Below are 27465 nucleotides of genomic sequence, written 5' to 3'. Positions count from 1 at the left end.
TCAGAAGAAAGGCCACATTGGTAAGTGGGGAAGGGGAGACACCAAGCAATAACAGTAGGTGAAAGGACAATAGGATTGGGTGGGTAAGGGGTGAGCTGGGCAGCAATTGAGGGTGCATTGGGATTTGGCTTTGTACTGGAACTTTGTTGCATTTTGATGTCCAAACAATGGCAGTCACCATGTACCTCTTAGTCATCCAACATCCACAACAAGGCTGCAATCTATTAGGATGTGGACCTGACCACAGCAATCCTTTATCACATCAAAACTGGAGTACACTCATTAATATATAATCTCTGTGAGATATTTTTACCATGTTAATTTCAGCCTCATGAAAGTGCTCAGACACCACAGAGGCAAGTTAGATAACTCAGAAATTTCAGCTGGAGCAAAATGCACCTGCCTGTATATTAATTGTTGTTATGTAGAGCTAAATTATCACATTACTTAGCTATTCAGGGGAGTAAGTGTAAATTACTGCTTTCCTGTGTGGCACTCCTTTGACTCCAGCCATATTGGAAGAATAGGGGTTACTCCTTTTTATGAACAAATAGGCTAGGAAGAAAGGGGGAGTGCAAAGAACCTTGGCTTCCTCTCCCACATTAATCAGCCAAACAAGCGGGTGAAGTGCACAGGTGAGAGCCCCCTGGTGATGAATGTGCTTCCTTTGCAATTTTCCCAGTAGAGAAATACTAGATAATGAAAAGTAACTGAACCTAGAGCTCTGGTATGGGAGTACAAAGCATTATCTGCAAACCAGCAGATGAAATGTTGTAACAAGATTTTAGTATGAAGTTGAGTACAGTTCTAGCTGTTCACATGGATTTATCATGTTTTCTCCTGTTTGAAGTAATTTTTGCACCTTTCTAAAATTTAAACATTAGTAGCTGCTGAGAGGAGATATAGTTTGAACTGAGGAAAGAGGTGTCTTCTTTATTGCTAACCATCTTGTCACATATTATGGACCATTCCATCTTACTGTATCAGCATGGTAGTCAATAAGATGCAACATAAGATGACATTACAGTTAAAAGAAAAGGCGAACAAACACTGATCAGATATCTGCTGAAAATGAAGTTGGTTAAATCTAGAAGACACATGGAAGTGTCATGGCATTCACTGGCCTGGCAAACAGGATAGCTCACTACACATTTATTTTCAATATGCCCCCCAGATATTATAGGAAGCTGATCAGTTATGACATAATGAAGGAGCTGGGCTGATAGTCATTTCTTTCTCTTAAATTAATACCATTTGGAGTGAGGGAGGGATGAGTTTCAGAATTGTAGAACCTCAGTTTTAAATCTATATCTTAAATGAAATCAGAAAAGATCTTGAAGTTCTTTTTCTTAAACTCGGTATATGTATTTGAAGGTAGTATTCTCGAAAAGTGTAAGAACAAATGCCCTATAAAGTGCTCTGTTTAACCCCTGCACAGACTTAGCACAAGCAGTAGTCATGTAAGCTTTACCCACAAATGTGCCTCAACCATGACAGCCGAGAGCACTTCTTGAGGTAAAAGGGAGGATTATTATTTCATATTATTCAGCTAGCACCACTGCTATACAAATACATCATACTGATATGTACAAAGATGTAGAGAGCTAACAATCATTCTCTATGCCTATTCAATCTTGGTATCTCTGCTGAGATTGCTAGCAAGACTGCTAACTGATGTCAACTGTGATGGCACTTATGTTTTGTTGTGAGGTAGATACTTGCCACTTGGGAAGTGGACTGAGACTGGTAAAGTCATTTCACATCAGTCATCAAACAGCCATCAGACAGGGAGAAAAAAAACTTTTTGTAAATAACTAACCAGGACTGCATTTGTTCTGGCAAGCTAGAGATGGAATGCTGTACAACACAGCTGGGTGTGCCTAGTCCTGTCTCCTGTCCTGTGAAAAATTTTCAGATATCAAATTTTCCCAGTCCAAATTGAGTAAAAAATCTCAAAAAATGTTCACGAACCAAAATAATAATAAAAACATTGGGTCTATTGGAACATTTTTTAAAGATAATCACTAATCATTTCATTTTGCTTTCATCCTTTTCCCGCTTTCCAGTTCAAAAATGTCAAAACAGGAAGTTTTGACGATTTTAAAACTTGTTTTATCCAAATGTGTTTCAAGTTGGGAGATTCATCAGAACAGACTCATTTCACACTCACTTGGCATTTGTCAGCAAAATAACAGTTTATCAAAAAATTCTCAACCAGCTCTAGTTTATGGCCTGTTATCAAAACCAAGAAAGTTCAGTAGTTACTCAAAGTATTTAGTTTCTAGTGTGGATTTTGATGGGTCAGTGGAAGGTGCAGCCCCAGACACAAAGCTAACATCAACCTCATGCTCATCCCCTCCTGAAATCTAAAGGGAAGAGTGCATTTTACATCACTTACAAAAACTCCTTGGGTATTTACTTTAGCCTGGAAATAATGTTGGCTGGACCTCTGCCATCTAGCCATGAAGCTGCATGCCCATGAAGTTGCATTGCTCTGGCCACTGATGTGCACTCAGTAAAGGATATAGAACCAGATTCTCTCCTGAACCTGACCTCCACTTGGTGCATGAGAGAGGGGTGTAGCATCATGGATCCAATTATATTGCTCCAAGCCTGAGGGTCAGCTGTACTTCACAACCTCTTATGGTTGTTGCCATTAAGCTCTGGCCCTATTCCAGTGAAGGACAGATGTAGGCCTCATTAATAAACCACCTCTACTCTGCCATAATCCAGTCCCTGATATCCCCCCTGTAGCACAGGGATATGAGAGCAGAGGCACAGTCTTGATCTGTCACATCTACCCCCAGCATAATTGTCTCTTTCAACCCCTTTGCACCACTTGAATAGTGTAAAGAGGCTATAACTTCCTTGAGAATCTGGCCCTTACTTGCCATCCATGAAAATACTGGTCAAAACTCTATCAGTCCTTCTCAGAAGGGGCATGATTCTGTATTCAAGATCCTGATACGTCCAATTGGGTGAAGGGAAACCTGTAGTGGGCATCCCAGGGCCTCTCTCTAGTTATGCTATAAAAACAACTCACGCACACACATGTGTGCGCACACACACACACACACATACACACAAATCCCCACAGATTAAACAGGTTTCATAAAATTTGAGTGGAAAAAAAGACCCAGCAAGCTTTCTTGACTCCTTTATTAAACAAACGAACAACCAAAACTATCTTGAGCATTTTGCTATTGCCTTTTTCCAACGAGTCACTTGACAGAAAGAGAATGTTTTACAGCGAAGATTGTCTACTAAACAACCTAATCAAAATATTATTAAACAATTACACTGCAGTAGGCTGTTTAATGAAGTGTTTTCAGTGTGGTTTGAACGTTAATAGCAACAGTGTTAAGCTGCTTTGTGCTCTGTATATCAAACAGCCTGAAGTAATGTGAGCTGACTAACAGCCAAATAAAATCTTGAAGCACCTTTGACAGACAATATACTTGTGCCAGTCTAAATCTTGTCATGCATTGTTATCGAGCAGGGAAATGACAAAAAGCAATGTCAAGAGCTTCCACATACTGTATATCATAGTTAACTCCATGATAACTGAGGGCCTCCCAGCCTCCTCCTTATGGTTGACCAGTGTGCTGACTGAATCTGAGTACGGATTCGAAGCTACATGGCGAGTGGAGAGTTTAGATTTCTATACAGATTTAGAAATACTCCTGAGTTGTTGCCTAGGATGCTGCGTCAGTGTGTAATTTACAGAGGGCTTTCTCCTGAGTGGATCTCAGAAGATAGGTGGGAGTTAAATGACGGGAGGAATGCACTGGCAAATGAGAGATGGACATAGCTGATGTGTGCTGATTCAGTTGTCTCTGGGAGCACTATGCCATTGGAATTTATTTGTTTTGTTTTAGAGAGGGGCCCGAACCCAAATCCAGCCAACTCCAAACTGCAGGGATAGGGAGAACATTACAAGATCATGGCCCAAACCACAATCCTAAATCCAGTATTGAGGCCTATATGAGTACCAGAACTTTGGACTTGAACTGTCCCAAACTAAATAGGCAAGTTGATGGAGTGTCAAAATCCAGACCCAAATCCGCATTTAAATATAACTTTCATGGGAAGGCTGGACTGCAAAGATAAGATGATCTTGTGGCTAAAATACAGGCATGAGAGTCAGGAGATTTGTGTTATGTTCCATTCTCTCTTACAGACTTTCTGCAATCTTGGACAAGTGACTTAACCTTACTGTGCCCCAGTTTCTCCATCTGTGTATGGGGGATAATACTTCCCTTTCTGTCTGTAGGTTCTGAAGCGTAATCCATTAAATTGATAGAGGTGCCAGTGGTGGTGATTTTATTATTTAAAACTATTAAAATTATTTAAAAATTATAAGGAAAACGCAGCACCTGATTAATTACACTGGTCTACAATTTTTGAGAAGTCATCTGCTTCAGAGATAAAATGTGCTATTTATTATGTATTTTGATGTGCTGAATTCAAATATGACAATTAAAACAAGTGATTGGCTACTGTTTCTAAGATATTTAAGTTTTTACATTTTATGTCTATGTATATTGTGTAGATAGTAGAGTTTTAATCATAAATTGTAAACCTAGGTCTTTTCATGTGTTTATGGTTGCTTTACATGATAATATTTCACCTGTCCTGTTTATGTCACACTTTAAAAATCAGCAAAAGGGTTATCTAACTAAAATTTATTATGAAACAAAAGGCAAAAAACTATTATGTACATAGTTTAAGTCCTATTCAGTGTCTACTTGGCGCTTCTTGGCTTGTCTCTTGTATTCATTAAATGGAGCATCTCTTGTCACTGTCCTGCAATAGTCTGCAAGCATAGATGGGCTCCATTTGCCCTGATAGTGTTTCTCCATTGTTGCAATGTCCTGGTGAAATCGCTCGCCATGCTCGTCGCTCACTGCTCCGCAGTTCGGTGGAAAAAAATCTAGATGAGAGTGCAAAAAATGTATCTTTAGTGATATGTTGCAATCAAGGCTTTTGTATGCCTTGAGGAGGTTTTCCACCAACAACCTGTAGTTGTCTGCCTTCTTGTTTCCAAGAAAATTTATTGCCACTAACTGGAAGGCTTTCCATGCCGTCTTTTCCTTGCCACGCAGTGCATGGTCAAATGCATCATCTCGAAAAAGTTCACGAATCTGAGGACCAACAAAGACACCTTCCTTTATCTTAGCTTCACTTAACCTTGGAAATTTTCCACGGAGGTACTTGAAAGCTGCTTGTGTTTTGTCAATGGCCTTGACAAAGTTCTTCATCAGACCCAGCTTGATGTGTAAGGGTGGTAACAAAATCTTCCTTGATTCAACAAGTGGTGGATGCTGAACACTTTTCCTCCCAGGCTCCAATGACTGTCGGAGTGGCCAATCTTTCTTGATGTAGTGGGAATCTCTTGCACGACTATCCCATTCGCAGAGAAAACAGCAGTACTTTGTGTATCCAGTCTGCAGACCAAGCAAGAGAGCAACAACCTTCAAATCGCCACAAAGCTGCCACTGATGTTGGTCATAGTTTATGCACCTCAAAAGTTGTTTCATGTTGTCATAGGTTTCCTTCATATGGACTGCATGACCAACTGGAATTGATGGCAAAACATTGCCATTATGCAGTAAAACAGCTTTAAGACTAGTCTTCGATGAATCAATGAAAAGTCTCCACTCATCTGGATCGTGAACGATGTTGAGGGCTGCCATCACACCATCGATGTTGTTGCAGACTACAAGATCACCTTCCATGAAGAAGAATGGGACAAGATCCTTTTGACGGTCACGGAACATGGAAACCCTAACATCACCTGCCAGGAGATTCCACTGCTGTAGTCTGGAGCCCAACAGCTCTGCCTTACTCTTGGGTAGTTCCAAATCCCTGACAAGGTCATTCAGTTCACCTTGTGTTATGAGGTGTGGTTCAGAGGAGGAGGATGGGAGAAAATGTGGGTCCTGTGACATTGATGGTTCAGGACCAGAAGTTTCATCCTCTTCCTCTTCCTCATCTGACTCAAGTGAGAATGATTCTGGTGCATCAGGAACTGGCAGTCCTTCTCCGTGGGGTACTGGGTGTATAGCTGATGGAATGTTTGGATAATGCACAGTCCACTTTTTCTTCTTTGACACACCTTTCCCAACTGGAGGCACCATGCAGAAGTAACAATTGCTGGTATGATCTGTTGGCTCTCTCCAAATCATTGGCACTGCAAAAGGCATAGATTTTTGCACAAGTGTTGCAGCATATGTGTGGGGCCCACCTCTTGTCCTGATCTCCAATTTTGCAGCCAAAATAAAGGAGATAGGCTTTCTTAATCATAGTGGTTATACTGCGCTTTTGTGATGCAAATGTCACTTCACCACAAACATAGCAGAAGTTATCTTCACTGTTCACACAAGTACGAGGCATCTCTGCTCACTTTGGCTAAACAGAAATGTGTCCCTTTGGAAAATCAAACACTGACAAATAAGAGAGCACGACACTGTATGATTTCTAGAGCTGATATAGGGCAATTTGTTCAGCAGAGTGATGTAAGCTTCGTTATGATTGCATCATCCATGACTTCTAGGAATAACATGATGCAATTCAAATCATGTATGATGCAATACCAGCTTCAGATTGCATCATTCATTGTTTTGCCTAAAAAGCAAGTACTGTCCAAACCCAGTCATAGATTTATTCATAGATCCAGTCAAAGATATATTTTAGTCATTTCTGGTTTAAATTGAGATCCCTTCCCTTTATAACTCACTTATCCTCCACTATTCCCAAGTCAAGGGTCGTACATACTGACCCAATAGCATAACTTGAAAACTAGAGCCAATCAACAATTTTAAGCATCATTTTCGTTCTCAGTGACCCAGAATTAGTAAAGTTGGACTACATTTATTTCAGAAGCATTTTGCCTGTAGAGCAGTGTTTATACCTTCTATTTCACACATTGCCTAGTGAGAATGATGAGTCTGAGGGTCCCCGCCTCTGTTTCCCAGAATGTCTGAAGTTAGGAATGGCCACTGATAATCACTTTTTGGCAGATTCGCTCCCTAGGCGCCCATAGCCACGCAGTAAGAAGGTGGGTTTCTTAAAGGCTGTATTGAGGCTACTCTCAGAAAAGTTTGTCTGAATTTGTTAAAATGATAAAAAACTGCTAGACTGAAGTATTATTCTTCATGGCTATTGACAATAGAAGTTGGAACTATTGTTTTGTCTCTCTTCCTCACCTCAGCAAAAGAACTGCAGCTATTCTCTGTTCTAAACAGCATCTTCTATTACTACCAAAATATATATTTTCCATTCATCATGAAATTGTTCTCTAATAGCAGAGAGACAGCCCTGAGGGGATGATTACCATGAGATAATTGAGTAACACACTCCTGAAATCTAAGGCATGGCTTGGCTGTGCTGTGCAGCAGCTCACCCCAGAGATGTGATAGAGTCTATGGAAGTCTCTGTTTCCACTTCTGCCTCATTGTCTCTGTATGCCAAGACACTCATGTAAGCTGTGACGGATACCTTTGTGTCTGGTGTAATCTATGTTTCCTAGTCCTCCAGCACAAAACCCTCCACAGGAGTTCCATATATACTACATGAAGTAACATACAATGTTTATCCTTCCCTCCCCTCTTGTTCCCTTCTAATTCTCCCAGGACCTTTCTCAAATGCCAAACTCTCTCAATAATTCACTGTCTCTACTAGCCACTCCATGAAATTCCCTGATGTTGTCCTAGTCCTTCTCATGCTTCTCTCACCCGCCCCCCACCACCACACACACACACACACACACACACACACACACACACACACACACACACAATCTTTCTGGCTGTTCCCCTGACTTTCACTTATGTAATAAAGTTACAGGTTTAAGGTCAGAAAGACAAAAATTCCTTAGGGTGCAAGTTAAGGCAGCCTCTGTCCTGCAGTATCAGCTTCTCCACCTTATAGCTGTTAAAACATTGATGAAAACATTGTCAATGGGGTGAGGTGATTGAGGAAACGGAGATAGAGCCCTGCTCGGTGCTACTATTGCCTCTGCTGTTGCACTGGTAGTGCAGAGTAAAATCAAGCTGGGAGGGATCTGTACATCTCTGCCTGCTGCTTTCACAGCCTCGGGGCCTTAACCCAGCATGGGAGAGGTTGTTTTCTGAGTGGCTGGCTCAGCAGAGGCTTGAGGACAAATACCTCTCCCCATTCAAGGATATAGCCACTACATTTGTACACCACCTCTTATTAGGTGATTCCCTCCTGAAGACAAAGGGGAATTATCTTATAGGAGAGTCCTGGGAAATAATTTAGAAAATCCATGGTATTTTGGGAATTTCAGAGTAAAAGAAAATGGTTTACAGAAGCCACTTTTGGAGGCAGGGACAGAAACGATCCCAGAAAGGCATGACTTATCAGTCTCCAGAGATGGGATGCATCTATCAAAATAGGAAAGAAAAGCCCTCCCAACTTCCCATCACTTGAAACAATTCATCACTAGAAACATGATTTAGCAAATTGAACATATTTTAAAGTACATATTCATTTTGCTCCCTTTTTTGCAAACCAATGAACTATGGTGTGGTGCAACATTTGTCTCCAGAGCTTGGTTTGGATTTCAAACACCCCGAATTCAAAGACACCACAAATTTAAAGACATGCACATATGAGATTTATATCTGGTCCTGTCTCTAGTTTAGATTACAGAGATGAATGGGCAAAATCAGCACTTCTGCAGTCATTTTCTGCTGACTCAGCTAATAAAAAGCACCTCAAAGGAGCTGTAAATCCCCCTGATGGCAGTGAAGAAGATCCAGAGATTCTGCACATTCCCACCAAAAGACCTGTGCCAATTCCTGATTGCCACAAACTCTGTAGGAGCTATGTGGGAAGCACAATATTGGTAAAACCAGTGCTTAAAATGCTTTTAAAATGTGTTGGGGGGCAGGGTGATGCCAGTCCACTCATGGCTTGGAGGTGCAATCCAAACCAGTGAGGGGTTGTGTTACCAATTGCCCTGTAGCCCTGGGTGCCTTACAATGATTTCCTACTGGAGCACCCAGCCTGGGATGCTCACAATCAGCCTACAAGAATGAAGGTCACATCCTGAGTTGTCTATGTGCTAGACAGCCCTAGTTTAGCAGCTCTAACCCCAGCAGCCTGTCTACAATCTAGCTTCCACCAGCCTTGGTGACAACTAGCAACATGACCCCAGCATACTCCCAGTACTAAAGTTCCCCTAATCCATGTGCCCTGTAATGTCCAGCCATCTCCTGAACAGTTCTGAGAAATAATGTTAACTTGTTCCTCTAAAGGCACAATTTTTTCCCCAACTTTTTAATTGAATTGGAGTAAATATACTCTTCCATTTAAATACAACATTATAGTAAGAATATAACTAATGTATTAACAAAAGGACATAGGTTAAGTGATGCCAAATAAAAAGAATAAAGTTTTAAAGGGCTACAAGTAAAACAAAAGTGAAAACATGCATCTAAAAGTCTAAAACAATCTAACAAGATACAGGCTTTGTTCAAAGTGGTTTCTCTCACCAATCATTCTTTTTCTCATCCATGGCTGACTGTTCCTCAATCAGAACCTTCCACAAAAGTACAAGATCCTGGCTTCCCTTGTCTTCTTAGATGAAACATCTTTGCCTAAGCAGGTCTCTCGTTTATATTCAGTTCCAGAGACTTCAACGCCCCCATGGGCTGAAGGACCTATATTTCTCAGCTTGCAAGAGCACTGTTCCTTTGTGTCTGTCTACTAATGGGCACCAAAGGTGGCGTCTGTCTTTGCTTATATTTTCCAAAGTTCAATGAATTTGTATTGAGAGGAAGGATGACCTCATGCTGTCCTTTCCTTCCTGCGGGCTTCCCAACCCCCCCCATATGATTTATGTCTAAATTGGGTATCCATTGTTTCTGATTCCACCATGCTTAATTTACATAGGAGACATGTAGACAGCTGTGACATTCCTGCCTGTCTGGGCAGGTTGTATGGCCTAATATCAATGAGTATTCATAATTCCTCCTTACATAACGTTAATACATACATTTCACAATGATATTAATCAACAACATTTCATTAGCTTTCAGAAAAGACCTCAATATATACACTTTTATAATACAGTAATATTGTACACAAACAGTTGATTCAATTGTTTATCACTTGAGGGTCAGCCTGCCCCCCGCCCCCCATCTTTATAGACCAGTAAACCTTTGCAATCTATTCTTTGAAATTTAAAAGTCTTTCAAAGTACTTTGGAATTAATCCAGATGGGGAAAATACATTCCTTTGTCTGGGGGCAGACCTGTTTACTAGTCCCCTGGCATGCCTGGTTTAAACTCATTTTAATAATCATTCAAATATATTGTACACATACTTAATGCAATAATATTAATGATCACGAGTTATTAGTTTTCAAATGATATCTCACAGGGCATATTTTGTACAAAGTTTACTACAATAATGTGTAGGATTTGAATAAAGGGGTGCTTAGTGTCATGGGGGGGTCTATTAAAATCTGAGGGCAGCAGTTTTGGTAAGATAGTATTTAAAGTGCAACCCTCAGCAACTTGGGTCAATTTGTAATTTTGTTTTTGTTTAGGTCTGCAACCCCTTATGAAGCGCCCCCCATACAAACAAACTCTTTAAACACTTCATTAACTTGCACCAGGGACTGCCACAGAACACCTAATTACAGGAGATGAAACTTACTTCCTCTCAGTCCTTGTCACCAGTGAAGAGAGGAATCTGGGCCTATGCATCTCTGAAAGCTTGGTGGTGAAGGTATTGAAAAGGATAGGAGATGAGGGACCCTGATTTTTTCCTCTATTCAACTGGAAAACATTTTAATGGAGTTGAAAAGTGAAAGGTATACCCCTAATCTTTCTTGGCAGTTTTCTTGACTAAAGGCAGTGGAAATGTTGATATTTAGTTCCAATGAGTTGACTGGATTGCTGCTTTCGCACCAAAAAAAAAAAAAGATGTTTAAGAATATTCAATGTTTGTATTTTCCCTTGCACATAAACTGCTTGTTTCCCTTGCACATAAACTACTGATTGTTCTGTAATGGCAAAAGTTGTTAGCCAGTAACTTTCCACAGGCTATTTCTCCCTTCTTCTTTAGAGCTGATGTCTTCCATATTTTGTGTTCCTTATTGAAATTGTGATTATAGCCTCAGCTCCATCTTTCAGAATGTCAGTGGAAATGACTATAAATTACTTAACAAGCAAATGCAGAGTTCTTTGAAAGGTCTGAAATCTGGAGTTGTTAATGTGAGTGATATTTCACTTTCAACGAGTAGGTATTACTGAAGTTTTGTGGTCCACAGTGCCACACAATTTAAATACATGTAACTCTGAAAGGACCTACAATAATTTAAGTTGAACTATGCTAAATGGAAATATATTTTTTCTTTCCTTAATTGCAGGGGTTTCTAAACACATTTGCTCCAGGAAAAGTAAGGCAAGAGTGATTCCACTGAGCTATGTGATTAGAACATAACATTTATGTATTAGTCATTTGGCTACTTTAGTAACACTAAGTAAACTTAGTAATTTAATACATTTAAATATAAAATAAAATATAAAGTAATAAATACTTTCTAACAAAGCAAGCTAAAAATAACTGCCTTGCAAGTTCTGACTAGGCAGTGTTCTGGAGAATGTCAAAGACTCATAACTCCCCTCCTCCGCCTAAAAGATCTGTTAACCTAGGTTCACCCAAACAAAATTTCCAATGGAGCTTTTGTTTCTGATTGCAAGATTGTTTTTGAACTGCCTAATTGTCCTGCTAGGTGTGAATTATTACACTACATTTAGTAATCCTATCTGCTTGTTTTTATTCTGTTAAAAAGAATTATATATCCATTGTAAGAATGATAAAAGCAAAGAAGTTCAGATAGCTAGCTAGCTAGCTCATTCTATCTTTTGGACATCGCTCTGGAAAGGCAGTACAGTCTGAAAGGGTAGAGTAATAGCTATCTAGCTACCAGCGGTGCTCCGATCCAGTATCAATTACTGTAACAAGCTGGGTAAACCACACATTCATTCACCTGATGCTTCCATTCATCTGTTTTGTTGCCAGGTAACCAAAACAGTATTGCTAGGTTTTCATGCTAGGTATTAACTGCTGTCACACTTGATTATTTTTTAATGTTTTGAAAGTGAATAAAAGGCAAGGGCCCAAAATAAGATATTTTCCTTCAGATAGGGTATATTTGGAAGATCATATCATATATATCAGCAAGAAATCAGGTTCTCATTTATTCTACTGATACATGAATCATAACACAAATCATATGGCCTGATTTTTACTACATTAAACATGTCCTCAGTACTCTCTTTATACTCTAAAAGGGGAATCTGCACTCCTGAACTGTTTATGTTTCATGTTGTCATATGCAATAAACCTTCAGTACTCAGTGCATGACATCATCAATCTCAGATATGGAACACATTTAGGTACTATGCTGATGGGTACATTAGGTGATGAATATTCAAAAGAGTAGAGACCTTGCTTCCACTTTTGTGGATGCAAAATATTGCTACAAAGCTCTGCGTAACTGCACCAGTATTTACTTTTTTTGCCCTTGTCACAAATCTTATCAAGCTCTCCCTGTTAGATGTTAGGGAATCAAAACACTGAATCCCTCTGCTGGGGCTGGGTAGAATTTAATCACTATACCTAGCTCTGGACCTGTAGGAATACACTCCAGATGCAAACCTCATAGCAGCAGTGGGAATCCCCTAATCCAATTGCCACCCTAGATCCTTACACTAGTGCTGTCACCACCATCTATCCCAACGGCATTTGCACATTCCCAGAATGCCACCGAAGGTGTGAGCTTTCTGGTTTACAGTTTACCTTCAGGGCCACATGATAAGAGAAAGCCAATAGATTCATAGAATTTGCACAGGATTCTAAAACATTATTGTTCTTTACCTAACACCGTGAGAGATACACAGATCTAGACAAAATAATAAATACACCTACACACGTTTCCCTTGTCTTGGTTTTCTTACAACTTTGGAGAGTTCTTTGGGCTTGGGCAGAATCCTCTGGTGTATCTAGGATCCTCTCCCTACAGATCATGACTTCTCTTCCAAAATATAGAGACTTCCTTCCCCCAGCTAACCTTTTCTGACCTGAGCTGGTCCTGCAGATATACAGAAACCCCCTGCTACAAAAGCATGCCTCTCTCTTCCTTTCTCCTGCCCAGGGCCGCCCAGAGGGGGGGGCAAAAGGGGCAATTTGCCCCAGGCCCCGGGCTCCGCAGGGGCCCCCAAGAGAACAGCGGAGGCTCCCGCCTCCACCCCTCTCCTGGAGCCTCAGCGCTTGATGTCTCCGGCGGAGCCCCGCTCTGCTCAGAGCCGCGTGGTGAGGGGGTGGGGCTGGGAGCTCTGCTCCCTCCGCTCGGCGTGGAGCTCCCAGCCCCGCCCCCTCACCACGCAGCTCCGAGCGGGACGGAGCTCGGGCCTCGCCGGCCACACGCTGCCGCTGTTCCGGCGAGGCGCTGAGACTCCGGGCGAGGAGGGAGCCGGGGGTAAGAGGCTGGGGCCGGGGCCGGGGGGAAGCGGGACCCGCCGCCGAAGCGCAGCCCGGCCTTCGGCGGCGGGGGGCCCTTCCGTTCCGGGACCCGCCGCCGAAGTGCCCCGAAGACCCGCGGCGGGGACCCCCCCCCGCCGCCGCACTTCGGCGGCAAGTCCCGCTTCGACGGTAATTTGGCGGCGGGTCCCGGAACGGAAGGGCCCCCTGCCGCCGAAGACCCCGGGCTCCCAGAATCCTCTGGGCGGCCCTGCTCCTGCCCAAACTTACTTTGTGATTCTGTGAATCTTCCCCTGACTCACCCAGCCTCTCTGGTTGCTAAAGGTTAGCATCAACACTCTGAGATCTTTGTTCTGCATTTGAGGATTTTCCACTCTCCAAATGCCAGCCCTTGTTGGAAAAAAAAACTAGTTCTCCTAGGCTTCAGCTAAACTCATTGTCCTAATGTCCCATCACTGCTATTTGAATAGGTGGCCATTAAGTTTTAACAATTCACCATTGTATCTAGTCCAAGAAAGACACCTTTTTCAGTAAATGGTGGCAGTAAATGGTCCGTAATACTGCAATGTTCATAATAATTTTACAGCATCAACCAGAATTTGTAAATGATTCAGGCAGATTCGCCAAATCGTCACACTTCTTCAGATACATGTAATTGTGTGTGCAAAAATTCAGGTGAATATTTGCAGATGCAAATTGCACCCTACAGAAGAGAGAGTGTTTCATTGAAAATGTGACACTATAATACCTAAAACAGACAGAGTGCTTCTCCAGATTCAAAACACCAAATCAGAGATAAACATAAGATGACCATAGAGTTGCAAAATACTCAGACAAAAGCACTTAAAAAAATACGCGCTGTTACATCTACCTACACACATTGACCCTAATTCAGAAAAGAGTCCCTATTCCAGAGGGTACTTGGGAAGTTGCTTAACTTTAAGTATCAACAAAATTAATGGGATATAAGCACATGCTTAAGTTCTGTCCAGAAAAGGGTTAGACTTAAACTCATGTTTAAATACATTCCTACATCTGGGCCATAGTCATGATATTACTAGTGTCTAAAACACTATATTAAACACATTTGGTAATAGAAAGAGTAGAAAAGCCACTATATAAACTGAATTCTGTTCTAGACATATTGAGTTTATATACACAACACATTTGATTTATGAGCTGGATTGGAAGATGTATGGCATCTAATTCTCAGACATCTTAACATACTTCTCTCAAATCAACAAGTCACCAAGCTTGGGTTTCTTCCATCTTTCTTATTCATGTACTACCTCTGAAACCTTCACAATAGTTTCGATTTACAGCCCTCTATGAGCTATCACAAGTTTCTTAACGAATTTATGGATTTTCTTTCTCAGTTGGCTCTGGAATCATACAGAATATTAATCTTATGTGATTCCAGGGTCCATGTTGACAATGTAGAAGATATGTTTGGTTTTCTTTTTCTTGTTAGGCAAAAAAAAAAAAGCGCTGATTGGGTTTCCCTACCATCCCTGTTGACTACTTGTGATAGCAAGTTTTCTTGTCTTCTATCCCTACTCATCACTGGACAGAATGAGACTTTTTTTTCTTTCTGCCAGTGATGCAGTTCTTCTCTCTGTAATTTCTCCTAGTTTAATAATATCAGTTCTGAGACCCTTCTGGCTTTTTTTGTTTTGTTTGGCTTTTTTCTGTCTCTCTGTTTTTCATGTCAATTTGGACACACTACAGCACTCTTATTCCCAATACAGTTTTGACAAAGTCTTTCAAGCCAAAGTGAAAAAATACTTCTTGCCTATAAAACTTAGATTTTTAGACATTGACTTTCAGTTTTTGAATTCCAGAAAGTAAACATGGGAAACAAGGTAAAGCATTTGCATCCTTATACCAGGGCCGCCCAGAGGGGGGGGCAAAGGGGGCAATTTGCCCTGGGCCCCAGGCTCTGCAGGGGCCCCCAAGAGAACAGCTGAGGCTCCCGCCTCTGCCCCTCTCCTGGAGCCCTAGCGCATCAAGCGCTGTCCTCAGAGTCTCCGCCGGAGCCCCTGAGCCCCGCCCCGCTCAGAGCCGTGTGATGAGGGGGCGGGGCTGTGAGCTCCGGGCTGAGCTCAGCTCCCTCCGCTCGGCGTGGAGCTCGCAGCCCCGCCCCCTCACCACGCGGCTCGCAGCGGAACGGAGCTCAGGCCCTGCTGGAGCTCCCAGCCCCGCCCCCTCACCACGCGGCTCAGGTGCCGCCAGAGATACGCTGCGGCTGTCGGGCGAGGCGCTGAGACTCCGGGTGAGGAGGGAGCCGGGGGTAAGAGGCTGGGGCCGGGGCCAGGGGAGTTGGCTAAGGGGCAGGGAGTCCTGGGGACAGTCAGGGCACAGGGAGGGGGCAGAGGTTGGGGAAGCGGTCAGGGGGCAGGGAATGGGGGGTTTGGATTGTGGGTGTTCTGGGGGGGGTGGATAGGGTCAGGGCTGCCCAGAGGGGGCGGGGCAAGAGGGCGCAGGAGCTTCTTCGCTCCCGGTCTTCGCCGGTGGGAGCGGAAGGACCCCCCAGTGGCAAATTACCGCCGAAGCGGGACCTGCTGCCGACGTGCTGCCCGGTCTTCGGCGGTAATTCGGCGGCGGGGGGCCCTTCCGTTCCGGGACCCGCCGCCGAAGTGCCCTGAAGACCCGCGGCAGGGACCCCGCCGCCGCCGAATTACCGCCGAAGACTGGGCTGCACTTCAGCGGCGGGTCCCGCTTCGGCGGTAATTCGGCGGCGGGGGACTCCCGCCGCGGGTCTTCGGGGCACTTCGGCGGCGGGTCCCGGAACGGAAGGGCCCCCTGCCGCCGAAGACCCCGGGCTCCCGGAATCCTCTGGGCGGCCCTGCCTTATACTGACTCTTTTCTCCCTTCAGATCTGTACACAGTCATCAATGCCTTCTGTTCTTGGACTATAAGGGTTGTCTTTCTTTCTTAGTGTGTTTTAACTTAGTGTGTGACTTTCTCCATTCCACTGCTGGGTTTCCCCCCTTGCCACTTTTCAGTTTCTTCTGTTCCTCTATTCTTTTTGTACTGCTTTGGATTTCCAAATATAACCAAAGGTTTGTAATGTTGGAGAGTCTAAATTACTCCAGACTTTTGTTGCTGCTAGTAGCACTGCACATGACTAACATGATTGAATTTTTTGGAGTGGGAGAGGCAGGGATAAATCCAAATGTCAATCATATGACTAGGAGTCCTGTGAATTCTGCAATTTCATGATTGGGTAATTTGTTGCAAAATTCACTTTGCTGCACTGTTCTCTAGAATCTCTAGCATCTGAACTACTTAGCTAATGTTAATTGTTAAAGTACACTCAAATATCATGATGATAAGCACCCTATAGATGCTCTTAATAATAAGTGTCTAGGCAATGTCTTGAGATTTAAGTGGTAGGCCTGTGGGCATGTGAGTGTGATGGGGTTCCTAGGGTGCAACCTGAACTGTGGGACTGCTGAGCCCTGTGTCCCACCAACCTTAGGTATCCCTCTCACATTGTGATGCTGTGACAAACTACAAACCTCTGGCAGGTACTGCACTTACACAAACATCCACAGGCAGGGATACATCCAACTGAATTACATGAATGCTTCTCCCAGCCACTCATGAACCCACAATAGAGAGTCTTCAGCCAATTCCCCCCAGATCCCCAGTCGTGCACCCCAGAACTGTACTGTCTTGCCCTGGTCAGAAGCCATTGTAACCTGAGCTGAGATTTCCCAAGCACTTCAACCAAAATACACTGTTTTAGGTAAAATATAAAAGAGAAGTATCAACTACAGAAAGATAGGTTTTAAGTGATTGTCATAAACAGATAGTTAAGGGTTAAAACCTGTTTTACCTGTAAAGGGTTAACATGTAGTACCTGGTGACCACCTGACCAGAGGACCAATCAGAGATAAGATTTTTTCAAATCTCTGTGGAGGGAAGCCTTTGTCTGTGTGAGAACTGTTCGTGAATCTAACAGAAGACAGTCATGTCTCCAAGTTCTCCTGGAGTAGTTTCTACTAATTAATAGTGAGTATTAATTAGAAAGGCGAATTAGTCTTATGATTTGATTTCTATATTTGCAATTGTGTGTTTGCTAAAGGAAATGCTTTATTCCTGTTTGCTGATATTGCTTTTACTGAGAAAAGGGGGAGAGGGGATTCTCTCCAGAGATTGATAAGGTTATACCCTATGAGTGCCCAGCTTGGATTCATAGAGATTCTGTATTTTTCTTTTTATTCTTTAATAAATTCTTTTCTTTTCTTTGGTGGCAGCCGAAGGGGAGACCTACCCTAGGATTTTGGGGTGGGGGGAAGACATGCGGGTCCTCACTTTGAAACCGCCCAGTTTCAAGTGAGGGTAGACTCCTGACAGTGATTATAAGTAGTAAGTGTAGAGATGAAAGTGGGTTGCCTAAGAAATAAAAGTAAAATCACAAATCTGATTTCTAGAAACTAAACAGGATTTGAACCAAGCAGTGTCTCACTCTGATAGATGGTACAAACAGGTCACAAATCTTCAGTACAGAAGCTGGAACTCTCCTCCAGCCTGAGACCACCCTCCTCAGTTTAAAATCTTTGTCTTCCAGACCTGTTTCCAGATGTTGAGTTGTGGGGGGAGTGAAGCCAAGTGATTATGTCACTTCCCCTCTTTGTAGTTTCTTCCAACTTGCTGGAAATATCTATGCATGGGTCAAGCAGTCTCCATTGTCCACATGCTCTCTCTGAGAAGTCTCCTGTCAAAGAAAAACATAGTTCTCATTCTCTGGTTGGGTGCAGTAAAGTCAGATACTTTATTTCTCAAGCAATTGCATAGAGGGAGAAAGTGCACTAGGACACAGGGTTTCCCCCTCCTAGGCAGGTCTCTCTCCAGGTAAACAATTACAGCAAGCATTTATACCTTTTGTTACATACAATAAGCAACAGCTGCATTTTGTTTATACATAGGTCATCTTGATATCTTATTTTTCTCACTTCTATTTAGACTACAGTCTACGTTCCATATCTAACACAAGGTCGCAACAACTTCTCACCCAGTTCTTTTCCATTCGCCTCACACAATCCTCTCTTCTACAAGTCTTGCGTTATTAGGGTTACAGCTAGCCTGACTCTTGCTAACAGAGATTGTCATTCATTGAAATCCCCTTCAAATCCCTGTCAGTTCTTGCTCTACTTCCATACTCCATTGTATATAGTTCCTGAGATATGGCTGTTGTGAAAGGGGATTCTCTTTAATGGGGCATCAGCACATCTGGCTACTCCATTTTTGCACCTGAAAAACTAGTTGTGGATGTTCCTAACCTCACAACATATTTCAGTAACTCACACATAGCAAAACTTCATTAGTTCACATACAATGATAGCACATACAATCCAACAGGATATTAATATTCAACAGATCAAGACTTTTAAAATGATACCTCACAAGGCATACTTCATACAAAACATACAATAACTATATAATAGTGGTGAATATGGGGGTTTCAGGGTGCTGCTTTGAGGTACAGAGTGCCACAGTTAGGCAATTGCATGACCACCAAACTGCCGGTACAGTACACTGAACTGCATTTGCACACTTCCTTTGTTTGCATGAAGTCTTTCGTTCTTCTTCTTCTGAGCTGGCTCAGAAACTCAGAAGAGAGCAGCAGTTTTCTTTTTTAGGTATGTCATTTTTCAAGTTTCTCTTCTTCAATATTTCTTTTAATTTCCACTGATGATGTACCCATACTGTTATACTAATTGCTCTTTTCCAAAACTATGCCAGAGGTATGCAGAACAACAGCAGTTCTACTTTAATCATTGATTGTAACTGTATAATTATAATAATTATTTATTTGTATTATGATAAAGGTACTGATCAAAATCAAGATCAAGTCCTACTGGGCTAGGAGTAATAGACATATTAGGAAAAAGTCTCTGCCCACAATTGTTTACAATCAAAAGCCCTACTACTGTTCCCAATTAAATCAATGAGAATTTGATCATTGACTTCAGTGGGAACAGGATCAGGCCATAAATAGATAAGACAGACAAAGTGTAGGAGAAAGAAGTATCCTATTACAGGTCAGTAAACTGAGGCACAGAATGAGTAAGTGACTTCCACAACATCACACAGGATGACTATGGCTGAGCTGGGAAATTAATTCAGATCTCCTCAGTTCCAGAGCCTTAACTGCAAGACCAGCCTTCCTCTCTACAGATTTGTTTTAAGTTCAGACCGTGATGCCTATCTGCAGTAATGTAAATGCACAGAATAAGGTTAATGCTTTTACCACACTTTACCTTCCTGACTGGTACCGTATGTAACAAAACAAAATGTCCAGGACTAAAACATTTGGGGAGCTGATAGCTTTGCTTTTGTTTGAAGGGAACAACTCACGTTGGCTTCATTGACTTTATCAGATACAATAAAATTGAAATAAATATCAGAGAATGAAACATTTAAATCACACAAAAGTCCTGCTTTATGTTTTGCTTTAGATTTACAAAAGCCTTTCATTTTCTCTGTTCTTTCTGCCAGAAAAGCCCTAGTCAGAGGAAAAGCAGGGTTTTTAGGCTTAGGCTATGGTTTAGGACTATGCTCAGACTACAGTGATGACTGAGCACCACTATGAAACATGCAGATAGACAATCTCAGGATTCAGTATTTGTTGGAGTTTGAATATTAATAGACCAGTCAGGGCCAAGATTATGTTTTACAAGGCCACAATCTGCTGAAAGCATATAGGTGATTAGTTTGAAATTTCTTTTCTCCAATTCCAGTCCTGCTAATGCAGCTTCCAACAGCCACATCAGGGCAGGAACATGTGACCTGCAAAGCTGTAGGACCTTGATCTTACTTTCATTACTTGGGAAAGCTTTGGAAAATAAATGTGGCTAATCTGGGGATAGTTGGATTCATCTGACTTTCATGGTCTAAAAAAGGCACAGGCTGAAGTATTTCCTGTAGTCTGGAAATCCTGACCATTCTCCCCAAAGCATGTCAAATGGAAATACTTTAAATTACAATCTCGCTTTTACAGGGCCAATGCTATGTTTTGAATAGTTATTTGATGAGTATTTAACATCGGTTCACTACAGAATAAAATATTTATAATCTCATGGAAATATCCTATACAATTTCATGGACAATAATATCCTGTTTATCGAATTTTTAAACCAACCCATAGAATTCTATAGAAAGAGTATAACCCTCCATTAAATTCTGTAGGGAGATTTAAACATTCTCGTTTCCACAGAAAGAATATCACTGTTAAGTTCTATAGATTTGCAGAGCAAGTTTTTTTAGAACACTACTTAATTTATATAGAAAACTCTTGGTTGTATCCTTATTGAAGTCCATAGGACTTTTCTGCAAGGCTAGATGTATTACGTATTTTGTAGTTGTTAATCCTCAAGAAATGTCACTTCAGTGACCAATCAGTATTCATTTAGCATACAACTGACTTATTAAATCTTAATTACATGCAGAGAACTCTCAATTAATTAACTGTATTGAATGTAAAGTATTCAAAAGTATTGCCCTCACTAGGTCAAAGCCAGGTTAGGGAAAAAAGAGGCTTTAATAGCTTGCCAGGTATGTTCACTGTACGTACAGTAGTCTTCCTAGTTCTACAATTGTTGCTTCTTTGCTTTCACCTAGAAGCTGAATAGTGCCAACTATTAGAATCTGAACTTGATTTGCTTTTGATTAACAAAAAAGACACTTCTTTTCATTCCTTCTTACTACTGATGATCAATCAGACATTTTCATTTAGTGGCTTAACCATGATGTCATACTCCTGGCTGTATAGGTCTCACTACTTTTTAATTAGTGCGGCTTTGCTTGTTCCTGGTGTTCTTAGCAGTTAGGACAGAGAAATAAATAACAGAACCCACCCTGTACAATCTGGTGATTGCAATAGTTATAAATACATGCACACTGCCATCAAAAAGAAATAATAGAAAAACAAGTACTGAACTCAACAACCCAAGTTAGGGATATACACCTGGTAATTTCTACTAAAAATAAACAAAATCATATGTGTTTCCTTGTTTTATAACAGGAAACTAGTGCACAGCATTTGCACACATCAACCTTATAGTGGCTGACCTAAATATCTGCTCTCTATGTATTTCTAATGTACCCATCACTTTAGAAAGAAGCACCAAGGACAGTATGTTTTAGCAAAAGTATTTTCTTTTAAAAATTGAAATGGTACATCTGGTATTTCCCTTCTTTTCCTCAAAATTAAGCAAAGTGAAATGTGGATTTTGCACACACCAACATTTAACATTTTTTAATTTAAGCCACTTTGTTTCTTAGCACAACTTCAAAATACTGTAAATTCTACCATAAAATATTAAATGTACTACATGCATTGTACAGGCCTGCTCACATGAGTAAAGCAAACAGAATTTGGCCCATTTTGCATTTGTCTGGATTTTTTTAAATACTCAGCACACAATTCTCCTTTTGCTTTCAACAGGTGATATAGCTTAATCATCTTCATTTTCCACTATAGGCATTGATCTGCACATACTATACAGATGACATTTAAGGAAGCTTTGGATTATACTTTTTAGATTATCATAAAACACACCACAGGCAGTTGCCTCCAAGGGACCAAGGAGAAGAGCCATGGTACTGTGCAATGAGGTGTGTGATGGGGGTTTATAAACCCTACATGGGAGCAATAATCTCCCCAGCTACAGCCTGTGGGTAGGCTAACCACTGCAAGGATAAAAGGTCACAGCTCAGCCAGAATAGTGTGGCTATTGGAATCATAGAATCATAGAATATCAGGATTGGAAGGGACCTCAGAAGGTCATCTAGTCCAACCCCCTGCTCAAAGCAGGACCAATCTCCAACTAAATCATCCCAGCCAGGGCTTTGTCAAGCCTGACCTTAAAAACCTCTAAGGAAGGAGATTCCACAACCTCCCTAGGTAACCCATTCCAGTGCTTCACCACCCTCCTAGGGAAAAAAGTTTTTCCTAATATCCAACCTAAACCTTCTCCACTGCAACTTGAGTCCATTACTCATTGTTCTGTCATTTGCTACCACTGAGAACAGTCTAGATCCATCCTCTTTGGAACTCCCTTTCAGGTAGTTGAAAGCAGCTATCAAATCCCCCTTCATTCTTCTCTTCTGCAGACTAAACAATCCCAGTTCCCTCAGCCTATCCTCATAAGTCATGTGCTCCAGCCCCCTAATCATTTTTGTTGCCCTCCACTGGACTCTTTCCAATTTTTCAACATCCTTCTTGTAGTGTGGGGCCCAAAACTGGACACACTACTCCAGATGAGGCCTCACCAATGTCGAATAGAGGGGAATGATCACATCCCTCAATCTGCTGGCAATGCCCCTACTTATACAGCCCAAAATGCCGTTAGCCTTCTTGGCAACAAGGGCACACTGTCGACTCATACCCAGCTTCTTGTCCCCTGTAACCCCTAGATCCTTTTCTGCAGAACTGTTGCTTAGCCAGTCAGCCCCTAGTCTGTAGCAGTGCAGGACTCTGCACTTGTCCTTGTTGAACCTCATCAGATTTCTTTTGGCCCAATCCTCTAAATCCCCCCTGGCAGGCCTTCCTTGAGCAGGTTCTACTCCCTGCCTGCCTGCCTCCCCTGACTCTCTGGACCTTGCCATTGGGCCCCTGCCCTGCGAGCCACCCCCTCCACACCACCTGAGCCGGCTGCATGACCTGCAGCCTATTTGTTTTTGAGCCACACCTAGGAAATAGCTGTATATGCTCATGCTCCATATCCTTAATTTCCTGACACTTGGGCAGGGCCGGCTCCAGGCACTAGCTTATCAAGCAGGTGCTTGGGGCGGCAACTCTGGAGTGGGGCGGCACTTTCAGGTATTGAGCAGCAATTCGGCGGAGGGTCCCTCACTCCTGCTTGGAGCGAAGGACCTCCCGCTGAATTGCCGCAGATCACGATCGCGGCTTTTTTTTTTTTTTGGTTGCTTGGGGCGGCAAAACCCCTGGAGCCGGCCCTGCACTTGGGTTCCACCCTACCATCCGTGGAGGAAAAGGAGCTGTGGTGGGCCAGTTTGGTCCTGTGACCCACCAGGGATATTAGTTGGTGGCTCCTTCACAGAGCCGTGAGCACAGGTGTGTACCTGGTGCGGTTCACCCCCCCATTCCCAACACTTTTGTGGCATGAGGGAGACCCTGACACACATTTACATTAAGTGCACCAGGTTGCAGCCCCTTTTCCTGGCTTCTCCAGAGCCTTCTCCTTAGGTTCTGGCTACACTTTTCCACACATCTCCAGATCTACACTCACCCCATCTATGGCCCCGTGAAGTTGCAAGACCTCCTTGTCAACCTGCTCCTGGCACTAGCCAAGGTGGTCATCCATCATACCAGGAGGCGACTGTTGGGTGGGTAGGTGCTCTGCGAATGTGTGGCATATTTCCACTCCTTCATCAGGTCACATATCTGGGCAGACTTCTTCTAAGCTGCGTCCACGAGCTCCCTAATTTTGATTTTGATCCTATGTTCTCACTCCTGTCCATGTTTTTCATTAGTTGCCCCAATCTCATTTCAGCCCTGGGCTTAGTGGCTCCTCCACTCAGGCTGGGAAAGGGGCCTTTAGATGCAGGCAGGTAGTCAGTGTCCCTGGGCTGGGAACTAAATGAGAGATGCATAGATGAGGATACAGGCTGCTGAGAATCCTGACCTGAGGTGGCAACAATAACAAGGATGTAGGACTTTTCCTTTGTGTTCCTGCTTTAACTTAGGTTATTTCTGCCCTCTTGAAGAAAGATGGATAGAAACCTATAAAGCAGGCAGCTCTAGAAAAGAGGTTAGGAAAGGCCCTGAGACAAAGCCTCAAGCTCCTGGGAGCAAATGTCTGCTAAAGGCACTGGTAGAGCTTCAGGTGGGATGAGACTCATTTCAGTCCTGAAAGAGGAGAGAGACAAGTAACCCAGCTGAGGAATGGAGATATCGATGAAGACTGAGGGATATAGGTTCCATGCCTGAATGAGCTAAGGAAAACTGAGGCAGGGACAACTGTGGTTCTGTGGTGGCCTACTAGGGGGTGTTAAGGGGATGAGGTCCTTCAGTTACAGAGTGCCTTTCTCCTTAAGGGCTGGAGGCCTGGGGCCAGTCAACCCTGGCTACTAAAGGAACTTTTCCAGCTCACCTGTGCTGTATCAAGAGTCTTGATTGGGTCTGCTGGAGGATAGTTGATTCCCCTATAAAAGACATTCAGTGGAATGTTAGGAGCATCTCTACTTGGGGCCAGGATTTAAAAAAGGATATGCTGCTGCCATATAACCCCACACCCATGTGGCATCTCCACCACCACACACTTTCATTTCTTCATGGGCTAAAATATTGTACAAAATTGCGCTTTACGTGCCAATGGTCCAATGTAACACTCTGCCCAAATGAGGTATGTACGTAGCTCATGAGAAGGGAGCGATTCTATTCCAATCCGATTAAAGTTTGCATCTAGTAATCTGTTTCATACTTATTGGATGCATCTGCATTTTGTTTCAGCTCATATGTCTGTTCCCAGGGATTCTACTATTAATCTGTGTGTGTGTATTGCCCTCTGAGCTTCACCTGTCCTCTACCCATCCTCCCACAAATGACCCTATCAACAAATTATTTTTGCCATAGTAATCTGCTTGCAAATGAAGTTTTCCTGAATTTGGAGCGTTGACAATACTGCTTTGAAGCAAGAATTGGAATTGCTATCCAGCAGATCAATAATTACACTGTATCCTGGGATCTTTAACAAATGTATTGCCAATGCTTTTGCTATTTTTTGGTTAGGTCACTGTTATGGTTCAGAATGGTTTTGCATAAAGATGATGATTCCTGTGCAGAACACTCAAATGAAGAAAAATGACCACAGCAAAAAGTCCACTTCAAAATCCTGTACAAAGGCCTCATGACATGTTTAATCATGTCATGTAAATACCTTTTAGGTAATAAAAGATTATTTAAAAGCTAGGTCCTGGCAGAAAGATTAGTGAGGTGTCCCAAAGCACCTTCATTTTTATGTATTTATTTTAGGTAATATTTACAAGTGGGGGGATTTAGGAGATAAAGTGCTTCAGGTTTATATAGTAAATGAAACAGCTGTAACTGTTTGTTTCCTGAAGGTCTTTACTTGAAGGTTTGCCAAACTTTAATGTAAATTTGTGTTAAGTCACAGAGCATATACATTAGACAGGCACAAAGTGGTCTAGGTTGCATTGTGGGGAGAGAGAGATTCTTCCAGTTAAATTTGTGATGTGTTATCATGGATTTGTTTTGATTTTTGCCAGGGTAAAAAAAAAATAAAAAAGAGGGCATTTACAACCATGAAGCTGGACAGGTTTCAAAACAATGCAAAGTGATTCTTCAGTTTCAATGCAGACTTGACTATGTCACCAGAGCCGAAATAGTGACAGGGAGCCCCGTAGAAAAAGATTAATGACACTAGAATCTACCAGCTTGGTGCTTACCCTGCACTTTCAGTGTGCAGGGACAAACTGTTTGTTTTCCCTTTTAGATTGCTCATCACTGCTTGATTTGCTGGGCAGCAGACTGAAGACAAGGTTTTAAATAACTGTGGCATGGTTACCATTCTTCTCAGCAACCAAGTGAACTTCTTTCAGAGGCTGCAAAAGATTACTTGTTTCCAGCAAAGGAGGAGCATACTTTTTGTTCCCATGCCATGAGATGTGACCTTTAAAGGATATTTCAGTTATAACCTACTTCTGACTTTGAATATCCTTTGGGAACCTTTCAGCAATGAAGAAGAAATTCTTCCACCATTGAAAAAAGATCTACAAGTAAGTTCCTGGAAAAAGAATATAGTAGGCAACATCTTCATCCACAGAAGAATAATGTCCAAAACCAAATTGATTAACATAGCTTTTAAACAAAGTTAACAAGTTGCAAAGAGATTACAGAGATATTGAAGATTTCTAACTCTATGTTGTAGCAAGTGCTATTGGATGAGATTCTGGTGTTAACACTACCCTTGCAACTTCATTGATTTCCACTCAGACATACAGCATACAAAACTGGTGTAAAAAAGGGCAGCATCTGGCTCATTCAGCTAATTGTATCATTGGTGTAAATATTGAAATTGAAGGTGAATTTGATCCATATATTCAAATTCAAGCAAGTAATTCTTTTCAAAACACTTCAGCTACTAAAATGCACTCACATTAAACAACCCCGTCCCCATTTAGTCACATTTGCACTTGTAATGAATTTTGTGAGAGAAATGTTGTTCCAGCTGTATGCAGTGTCTCAACAAAATATTGCAAACTTGCCACTTACTGCCCCCAGATCTGTAATCTAGCTGGAATGTTTTAAAATATGATTTCAGATTCTTAACAAGCACAGAGCATGGCCGTGACATGTTTTAAAATAAAATCTCATCTTCCAAGATAGTTCAAATTTTGAACTATTTAGTCTGCACTAAATCTTCTTTTAAAGTATGTTAAAGGCCAATGTCAAGTGTTTACTGCTGTATGTATAATTCAAACCTTGTTTCAGAAAAGCTTACTTGGACTGGACAAAAGTGGGTAGTCCCTCAGGAGGCGCTTACCGTGACCCCAGTAATGAATCACTAGAAAAGGTGAGACTTGGCACTTAAGCTGAGGTTGTCCAAGGTTTGATTTCAATATCATTTGCATAACACTGAAAACTAGAATCTTACATTTTTAACACTGTAAATGAGCCCTTACACTGCAAGACCAGAATTACAATAAGGCAGCAGAAACTGCCCCAGGCATGAACTTTCCTCTAGAGGACAGACAAGAAGATGGTCATTTTTAAAAGAGTCTCTACTGCTACTCTGCATAGCTATGAAGAATAGTAATCATAATGGCTTGTGTAATGCAGAGAAATGTAGTGTATAAGGAATGTAGCATGGCTTTCCTTAAAACCCTACAATTTATTTACACAATTGTATGCCAATTCCATTAGTGGTGGAGTGAAACCAAGCTGTAGTG

The 27465-nt window shown here is 42.0% G+C and overlaps 1 long non-coding RNA gene across 2 annotated transcripts; it reads left to right on the top strand.

Moving 5' to 3' along the window:
- Positions 1 to 27232, top strand: LOC123367221. Of its 2 annotated transcripts, XR_006578365.1 has the most exons (4): positions 1 to 20; positions 10580 to 10846; positions 26010 to 26292; positions 27008 to 27232. It is a non-coding gene; the product is annotated as an uncharacterized LOC123367221 (long non-coding RNA). The 2 variants fall into 2 exon arrangements; XR_006578364.1 differs by lacking the exon at positions 27008 to 27232 and having other exon boundaries at positions 26010 to 26998.
- Positions 27233 to 27465: the final 233 nt, after the last annotated feature.

Source organism: Mauremys mutica, chromosome 3, assembly GCF_020497125.1.
Source record: "Mauremys mutica isolate MM-2020 ecotype Southern chromosome 3, ASM2049712v1, whole genome shotgun sequence".
Lineage (NCBI taxonomy): Eukaryota > Metazoa > Chordata > Testudines > Geoemydidae > Mauremys > Mauremys mutica.
The sequence above is the reverse complement of the archived record's forward strand: the minus strand, read 5'-3'. Positions and strand labels throughout refer to the sequence as shown.